We start from the raw sequence: 9,923 nt of genomic DNA, 5'->3' as shown, positions 1-9,923 counted from the left end.
AATTCACTTAACAACCACGTGATTCACTTAAGAACTGTAGTGATTTGCCTAACAACTGTGGCATATAAATTGGGTCTGGTTGACTTAACAACTGTCATGGCTGCCTCTGTTCAATCCCTAGGAAAGAAAAACCCTCGACTCCATAGAATTAGAAAAAAGGTGCTTTTACTAGAAAAGAACTGAATACAGCTAACTCAGGCAAGATCTGAAGCAAAAATGTGCGAAGCACCAAATTGAAACAAACCCTAGAATCCACCCTACCAGTAACCAGGCAATCAGAGTTCAATCACTGACCAAGAAGACGTTTTGAGCTCGGATTCAGGTGCACCGTTCCTTCCTTCTGCATACCGTCCGACAGTCGGCCTTGAGGATGGTACTCCAGGGGTGAAATGCTACCAGTTCTGTTCACCCGAACTGGTAGTAAAAAAATGCTTTAAAAAGTAAAAAAAAACTTCCGATGATCAGCTGTGCAACAATCAGCTGAAAAGAAAAGGTGCTTTCACTAGGAAAGATCTGGAAAGTCAGGCAAGATATGAAGGAAAAATACATGAAGCACCAAATTGAAACAAACAAGTAAAGTCAATGGGGGAGGGGGAACTGGATTTGTTTAACAACCATGTTATTCGCTCAACAACGGCAGTGATTTCCTTAGCATTCATGACAAAAAAAGCTCATAAAGTTCAGTGTGGCTGACTTTTTTTTTTTTTAATTCAAATGTTTTATTTTCATTTTTTTCATTTTCATTTCATACAGTCACATATATACTGTGCATGATTGGGGCCATATAACATTGGGCAATAAACACAGCCATCCTTGTACTCCCCAAAATACAAAACCAATATACCACTTCAACCCTCCATACACCCTTTCTTACTCCCCCCTCCAACTTTCCTTTCTCCCCTCCAACATTCCCCTCTCCTACTTCCCTTCCCCCTCTATCACTCCTCTCTCCCAATACACTCCCCTCCCTTCCATCTCACCCTCCTTCCGATCCTCTCTCCCACCCTCTCTACCCCTCCCTCTTCTTTCCCTCTGCTCCTCCCTTCGGTGTATTTCTACTATCTATTGATATATTCAGCTTCTTATTTTTATACTAAAATTAAAAAAGCAACAGTATACAAGTGCAATCATGTTACTTTAAAATCTGGCACTATATTTCCCCCCTCCCACCCTCCCCCCCATGACCCCACCTCCCTTCCCCCCTCCCGACTTCCCAGAGCCCGTACACGGTATAGCTTTTTATCAAACACAGTCTAAGATATATTAAAACCAAGAAAATTAAAAAAAAAAATAAAGAAAAAAAAGGGAAAAGAAAAAAGAAAGAGAAGAAAAAAAGTCAGTAAAATCTCTGCGTTGAACTCAGCTTCTTGCCATTACACAAACTTTAAACAATTTACATTGTTCCTAATCTTAATTGTTTGATTACCTGCAGGATTTCCCCAGAAGTTATTTGTTGATTCAACTTTTGCCTGTACTCTTCTCTAGCTAGTGGCCTTATCTCTTTATCTAAGTATCTGTCTGTTTCTAAACCCTTAATTTTGTCCCCTTTGTGCCTCCTTCCTCTATAACACAATTTGGATACATTTCAAATTTTTCTTTTGGTATCCTCTTCCAACTCTTTTCGTTTTTACCCTTGTTTCTGTCTATATATATTTTTTTGTATTCATCAGTACTCCTCTCATATATGCTTTACTTACATCTCCTACAAATTCCCTGAATACACCCTTATTCATGTTCAGAACAAAGTATTCAGATAGCAATTTTTTACAATCATTAATATACTTTTCATATCATGATAAACTCCCATTCGACCTCCAAGACCTTCTTGCCAGCACTACCCTTCCCTATTCCGTCCAGACTGGGTTATGATCCAAGAGGACCCTCGCCGCAATCTTTGTCTTCTTCACCCTAGAAGATAAATCATTAGTGATTTGTATAAAATTCAAAGTTGTCCATCAAGTCTTTTTCCCTTCTAGAATTAGGTCTAATGCGATATATCTTCCAAAGGGATCTGCTTCAGTTCACTCAGCCTTAATGTCTTTTCTTAAGTATACAACTATACCATTTTTCTTTTGCGTAGCAGAGGTCACAAAATATTGACCAAGTTCGAGGTTGAACAGATATTTTGGATCAGTTAATTTAATATGAATTTGTTGCAGACAAGTTATATCGTTCTTGAACTGTTTGAAATAGTAAAATATTTTCTTTCTCTTCTGTAAAGAGTTCAGACATAACTCCTTGATCAATGGCTGATGATTATTGAGGTTGTTGCAATCTGCCTTGTTTTCCCATTCGTCTGGTAATCGTACGGCTAGGTCCTTGTTCTCTGGTCCCTTGCCCTTCCGGAAGGAGGAAATGGTGCTTTCTGTCTGGTAGTTGTGCGGTTTGCTGTTTATCTTGTCCTTCTCGTAATCTTTCTCCAGATCCAGATGATTCAGGGTGTCCCACCTTCAGGGTCTTGTGATAGAAATCTCGGGCTTCCCATACAGAGTTGAGATGATATTTTTGCTTATCAAATGTGATTATAATACCAAATGGCACATCCCATCTATACTGTATCTGACGGTTTCTGAGTTCTTCCATTAGAAAAGCATAATCTTTCCTGGCTCTTAGCATTTGGGGTGGTATTTCTTTCAAGACAATCAAGTCCTGTCCGCCAATTTGTAGCCTGGTATTATAAGACTCTTGTAGTATCATGTTTCTAGACTCTCTTGTAGTAAAATATATAATTACATCTCGAGGAAGTTGTCTCTGTTTTGCCACCCAAGAGTTAATGCGGTAAATTTTTTTGATCTGCCAGTCAAAGTTGATCCCCGGTCTTCCCACCAGACGACTGAAGGCCTCTGAGAAAATCTGCTTCAAGTTCTCCTGTTCGTTTTCACGCAGCCCCCTGACTCTTAATGCAAGCTCCATCTGTTTGTAGTGTATCATAACAATTTGTTTTTCTGCGTTTTCAACTTTTTGTTGCATCACTTCAATTTTGGATGTCAAGTTAGTGTTGGCTTCCTCAAGAACCTCTAGCTTATCTTCCATTCCAGCAACATATTCTGTCAATACAGTTACAAGTCCCACCATATCGTCCTTTGTTTTGGCAATCCTAGTATCAAGCTTATCACATAAGTCTGCATTAAGTTTCTTTATCTCCTCTCTAAATTCTCTAAGAGTCTCAAAAAAAAATTCTTTCGTTAGTAAATCTCCAGTAGGGGGCGTAGAGGGTGAAAGCTGCAACTTTGTGCCAAGTGCGTGAGGTGTATTCCTAAAAGGACGTCTCCCCGACTTTGATTTTGATGCCATTATTTCTTTTCTTCAAACAATTATTCAACAATTATTCAAACTCTGCTGGCCTGTTGTGTAGCTTGCGAGAGAAGAAAGTATTGGGTCTCCCCTTTATTTGTTCTTAGAAGTTTTTCAAAAGGTTTCAGAAAAGAGCATTGTAACAAAGCAAGTTTCAAAAGATTAGCATTGTAATGAAACAATTCATCTTCATCTCTGTTTAGAATGTCTCTATATTAACAAGGAGGCTTTTACAGCTTTTAAAAGTTGATAAGAAAAAAAAATCTTGGTAGGTCTTCAGAGAAACAAATCTAATTAGTCAGAGAATGCCATCTGGCTGTTCCTTTGATCTTTCTCTCTGTCGGACAGTTAAGAATGTGGCATCCACCATTTTAGGAGCTTATTATTTTAGAAACCCGATGCACAAAGAAAGCTCTTTCTTTCTTTTCTTTTTTTTTTAAAAAGGGGGACAGATAAAGTTCTCGGGTACGGACTCTGCTTGTATTAATCTCAAATAGATATATCAAAAATTGTCCTAAGCGGGGGTTCCTTACTTTGCGCCGTAGTGGTTACGGCAGAAGTTCCTGGCTCGGAGGTGTGATTCAGCCTTCGGTAGGCCCCCCTTCCGTTCGCAGCAAAAAAAAAAAAGCTGCAAACTTCAAAGAAAAGCTCTTGCCAGCTGGATCTCTCTCTCATCTTCTTTGCCTGAAGAATGAGTTTATCTACCAGGTATTTAGGCAGATAACGCAGCCAGGAACCCGGGGGCAGCTCGTTAAGCCACCGCCATCAGCAAGGTCCAGTGTGGCTGACTTAACAACCTTCTTATTTAGCAAGGGGCATTGTGGCCATAACTGTGGTCATAAGTCAAGGACTGCCTGTATAGAGCTGCCAATCTTATAATCAACCCTCAAAATCTCTCAAAGCCGCTCTCAAAATCTAAAACAACATTAAAAACCATAATTGAACTATGAACCTGGAAAGGAGGCTCAAATAGATATTGGCAGCCTTAAGGCCAATGGAGGAGAGGGTCTGCCATGGGAGAACAGGAGGGCGATGGGCCTCTCTGTAGGTGTGCCTTGTGAGGAAGTCCTTGATCTATTATTGGATGACGGGGCCTAGTGAGCATAATACATATACATAACCCAACACTTTTTCCCAGTCTGGGACCATCTGGCAAGGAATATGTCAGCCTGGCCAATGGTAATCATTCTTCGCAGTGGTGGGTTGCTGATTCCGTTCCAACCGGTTCGGTTGGAACGGGGCCGGCGGCGTCCTCGTGCACACGGGCAGTTCATGCATGCGTCTTAGCGCCTGCACGATGCTCCAGATGCTCGCGGAGAATTGCGCAGGCGCTGTATGTGCCATCCAGCTGCTCATGGAGAATCGCACAGGCGCTGAATGTGCCATGCGCCTGCATGGAAGTGCAGAAGCCTTCAAAGACCGGTAAGGAGCGCGGGCGGGCGGGTGGGCCCTTCGCCGTTCCTGGAAGTTACTTACTTCCGGGTTCGCCGACCAACTGGTTCGCGGGGACCGACGCGAACCGGTTGACACCCACCCCTGATTCTTCGGCATAGGCTCAAAGAACAGTAGAGGTACCTTGAATTGCTAAGGCATTTGATAAGGTTTTATATGCACCAGATTGTATGACCCTGGCTCCTGGTTATGAGAGTGATCAACCAGGAATGGTATATATAGAATAGAATAGCATAGAATAGCATAGCATAAAGAATAGGATAGAATAGAATAGAATAGAATCGAGGAAGAGAAGAGAAGCTGGAAGGGGGACTTTGGAGGTCTTCTAGTCCAGCCCCAATACTTGAAGCATGCTTTGTGCAATACGGTTGAAGTGGCTAACTAACTTCGGTTTCCTTTTCTTTTAAATTTGCTTTTTAAATTGTATTTCCCCTAAACCTTAGCCTTCAAGAAAAAGGCCTCTCTTTCGGAAACCAGGACTGGCAGGACGGCATTCAATGCATTGTGGGTAACAGTTTCGTTTTTAGCTGTTCTCAAGACTCAGTGAACAAAGGAAACCGTCAAGCCAACCGCGAGAAGCGCATGAGAACGTATCTTAGCCAAACCCGTTTTGATCTTTTTCCCTTTGCCAATGTTTCTTTTGCTTTTGCCGAGAAGATGAAGCCCTTTTCTACGGCTGGGCGGTCATTCTGGTTGATGCAACTGAAGAGAGGGCTATTTCTAAACCAATCAAATTTTGCTTTGAAGTTCCCTGTGGTGCAGGGGTGAGATTCAAACGATTTAACAACCGGTTCTCTGCCCTAATGATTTCTTCCAACAACCAGTTCACCAAACTGCTTAGAAAGTTAACCAACTGGTTCTCCCGAAGTGGTGCGAACTGGCTGAATCCCACCATTGCTGTGGTGCTAACTATAAAAGTAAATATAATCCGTTTCTCAGGGTCCCCCCTTTTCATAGAGTGTCCTAATCAATTGCTCTTAAACGACCTTCCGACTTGGATGTTTACCGGGAAAGGTAAACCGAGGCAGAAGGCCATATTGGGCCATCAGTAAATTGTCCAAATGCCGTCCAAGATAGAGACTCAATGTCGGTATTTGTTATAATGTTTGCAAACACACTAGCTGGTTGCATATCTAGGAAGCAGACTTCAGTTGCCGTTTCCACAGCTGAAGCAGAATTCATAGTGTTATCAGGATTGTGTTCAGAGATAACGTGGTATATACAATCATTAAATGCTGTGCAGGAATAAATTGGAGGGGTGCTAAGATATTGAGCTTAATAGCTGGAAGAGTAAAGTGTACAGTTGTAGTTGGGTGCCGGCTCATGCCTGAGGCAATCTGCGCTATGATTGGTTGCTGTGGGTGTAAAGGGGGCGTTTCCCCCTTTTCCCGTCTTTTTCCTCTGTGGGCTCTGAATGTTGTTTGCTACTGAGGCTCATCGGAACTGTTGGGAGATTGAATTGAGTAGCTGGAAGAGTAAAGTGTACTATGGTAGTTGATTGGTTGGAGAGTGCTGGCTCCTGCACGAGGCAATCTAAGCTATGATTGGTCGCCTAGGTATAAAGGGGGAGTTTCCCCTTTTTCCCGCCTTTTTCCTCTGTGGGCTCTGAATGCTGTTTGATTTACCTCATGATGTTCCTGTGTTGCCAACTATCTTGTCTGCTGTGCATGTAGATTTATTTATTTATTGTTATTTATTTATTAACCACATTTATATGCCGCCCAATCCCGAAGGACTCCGGGCGGCTTACAAAAATAAAGAGGAAAAAAAAACATAACGAAACACATAACGAAAGAAACGGTTTAAAACAGCAACACCTCATAAATTCATTCTAATCGGGGCCAGACATCAACAGTGAGGTCAGCAGCCCCAGGCCTGCCGGAACAGCCAGGTTTTTACAGCTTTCCTGAAGGCCATGAGAGTGGGTATGGTCCCGATCTCTGGGGGTAGCTGGTTCCAGAGAGTTGGAGCAGCCACAGAGAAGGCTCTCCTCCAAGGGCCCGCCAGCCGACACTGTCTGGCTGACGGCATCTGAAGGAGGCCCAATCTGTGGGATCTTACTGGCCGCTGGGAGGTAGGTGGGAGTAGGCGGTCTCGAAGGTGTTAGATGTTAAATATATTAATACAATACAATAGCAGAGTTGGAAGGGACCTTGGAGGTCTTCTAGTCCAACCCCCTGCCTAGGCAGGAAACCCTAAACCATTCCTGACAAATGGCTATCCAACCTCTTCTTAAAGACTTCCAGTGTTGGGGCATTCACAACTTCTGGAGGCAACTTCTGTTCCACCAATTGTTCTCACTGTTAGGAAATTTTAAGACGTGAAAGGATGATCTCATCGCAATCACACCAGAAGCAGTTAGATAGTTCGATATCAAATTACAAGTAATCCTCAACGTACCACCACCTCTGAGCCCCAAATATCTGTGGGTAAGCAAGATAGTTGTTAAATAAATTTTGCCCCAATTTACGACCTTTCTTGCTACAGTTGTTCAGTGAATCACTGTGGTTTTTAAGTTAGTAACAAGGTTGTAAATTGAATTCCCCATTGTCTTTATCGGAAAGTTGCAAAAGGGGATCCTATGACGCTGGGACACTGCGACCATCAAAATCAGAGGTCTCTTGCTGCCAGTTCGGCCCGGATCGAACGGACTGGTAGTACCGGCAGCAGGAGGCTCCGCCCACCTGCCTGGACGCTTCTGCGCATGCACAGAAATGTGGCGCGTGCGGGATGTCTGAATTTTGATCATGCGAACATGGGGATGCTGCAAAGGTTGCGCGAAAAATGGTACCATCAATTTTTTCAGTGCCGTTGTAATTCTGAACAGTCACTAAATGAATTGTGAAGGACTACCTGTATAACCTCTATCCCATTGTGCCTCTATGGGCCCATATTATGGAGATTTTATCATAATTGTACCTTAACTTAATATTTTACCTCCTCTGTTGTATTTTCCACCATTTGATATACATGTATTTGTTGGTGCTTTATTTAAACATACGTTTGTCTTTGTGCATATATGTTTATTACTCTTATAGTGTGTTTTATCCGTGTTGTGTATCAAAGATCACATGCTCTCTTTAGATGCCATACGCTAAATCAGTGTTTCTCAACGTTGGCAACTTGAAGATCTCTGGACTTCAACTCCCAGAATTCCCCAGCCAGCGAATGTTGGCTGGGGAATTCTGGGAGTTGAAGTCAAGAGATCTTCAAGTTGCCAACGTTGAGAAACACTGCGCTAAACAAATGAATAAAAACCACGAGGAAAACACCTGGATGCAGAAGAAAGGAGGAAATAAGAGAACCGCACGCCAGGCGCTTACCCGTCGGATGTCATGCACAGCCGATTCTCCTCTCGCTTTGTTGCGGCATGCCAGAATGACGCGGGCGCCTCTCCGGGCCAGATCCACCGCCGTGGCCTTCCCGATCCCAGTATTTCCACCTAGGAAAGGGCAGAGAAAGGATTCACCGAGATCGCCCAGCCTTTGATGGGGATCCAGGAGCCAGCCCTGCATTCCTTTGCCTTCAGGTTTCGTGGTGTTGCACAATGAAGCATTTTTTTGGCAGTGTTTCTAAACCTTGGCAACTTTAAGTCGGGTGGGCTTTCCCCGATTTAAATTCCCAGAATTAAAAGCAAGCGACACCTTGAAGACGCCCGTGTTGAGAAACTCTGACTCCCTCCCTACTTATCTACTGTATTTTTCTATCTCTCTCCTTCTCTCTATTTCTCTCTCTATCCCTTTATCTACCTACCTACCTACCTACCTACCTACCTACCTAACTAACTAACTAACTAACTAAACTAACTAACTAACTAACTACTCTCTCTCTATCCCTACCTATCTACTGTATTTCTCTCTCTATTTCTCACTCTCTATCCCTCCACTTACCTACCTACCTACTCTCTCTCTCCCTACCTACCTACTGTAGTTCTCTTTTTCTCTCCCTGTCTATCCCTCTTTTTACCAACCTCCTTTTAAAAAAAAATTGCCTCTTCAAAACCTTGATGCATCTTATACTCCGGTGCGTCTTATACTCTGAAAAATACGGCAATCAACGGAATAGCTCGCGTCCTGGAGTTGTGGAGGCTCCATTGCTCTTGGTCTTCATTTGTCTGTGATATATAATAAGGACTCTCGCTTTAAGCCTGGAGATGGGGGGGGGCTGGACTAGAAGATCTCTGAGGCCCCTTCCAACAAGGGTCTCTTCCTACCTCCTACCTGCTTGAACCTCCCCCTCCCCCTCTCTGCCCGAAGCAACCTGCAGCTGGAACCTGACCGGACCTGGAGGCAGCCTGGCATTTTCGCTGCCCGTCAACTAATGACAAGGAATGATCTGCCATTATGCCAGCAGGCAAATACACGGAGTGGAGGAGATGCTCGCTTTATCTGCATGGGAGGCTGTGGGGATCATCAAAGTTGAAGGGCAAACAGGCGGAAAGGGTGGCAGTGAAGCCACCTTGATACGGGCATCACCTCCCCCCTGTAAAGTGCATACCTCCGCCCGTCCTTGGGGGGAAGCCGGCTCTCTTGAGCATTATGAGGGACAGTTTGATCTAGTGGTGAAGGCACCAGGTTTCTACCAGGGGACTGTGAATTCTAGTTCCACCTTAGATAGAAAGCCAGCTGGGTGACTTTGGCCCAATCGCCAGGAGACGGTGAGTTCCAGTCCCTTTAGCCTGGCTTTCACGCCTAAGGCAGGACTAGAACTCGCCACCTCCTGTTTTCAATCCTGGTGCTTTCGCCACGAAACCAAGCTTTCCTGTTTCTGGTGTAACTGTTCTTGGCATCAGGGACTATTTCAGTAACTGAACTGGAATCTGGCAACTGTCACCCCTGATACTGGATCTTGGCTTCGTTTTGTGGGAGCGTTGAACGTGCCAGTTGAGCCTCCAGCCTCTCTCCGAGGGCCGAGCTGGCTCTTCTGCGTCCTCAGCTTCTCCTCCTCCGAACGCCCCCCCCCCCCGGCTTCTCTCCATCCCAGGTGGGAGGAGGAGGAGGAGAGCTTTGAGGTGGCCAAAGCAGAGCCAGGGATGAAGGGAAGGGTCTCCTGTCCCCACCTGAAATGAGCTGGTCTCCAGCCCCTCCTATGCCAATCAACTGGCACCCACATCTAAAGAGAAGCAACAGGCTGGCACGAGGGCAGCCTTCCAGTATTGGAGGGGCTGCCCCAAAGAA

General features: G+C 44.3%; 1 protein-coding gene across 1 annotated transcript in view; it reads right to left on the bottom strand.

The window, feature by feature from the left end:
• The window catches only part of LOC116507325 (dehydrogenase/reductase SDR family member 13-like), a 134,133-nt gene that overhangs the window by 123,407 nt on the left and 803 nt on the right, over nucleotides 1-9,923 (bottom strand). The gene's annotated exons all lie outside the window — the stretch shown is intronic.

Source organism: Thamnophis elegans, chromosome 4 (assembly GCF_009769535.1).
Source record: "Thamnophis elegans isolate rThaEle1 chromosome 4, rThaEle1.pri, whole genome shotgun sequence".
NCBI classification, from domain to species: domain Eukaryota; kingdom Metazoa; phylum Chordata; class Lepidosauria; order Squamata; family Colubridae; genus Thamnophis; species Thamnophis elegans.
The sequence above is the reverse complement of the archived record's forward strand: the minus strand, read 5'-3'. Positions and strand labels throughout refer to the sequence as shown.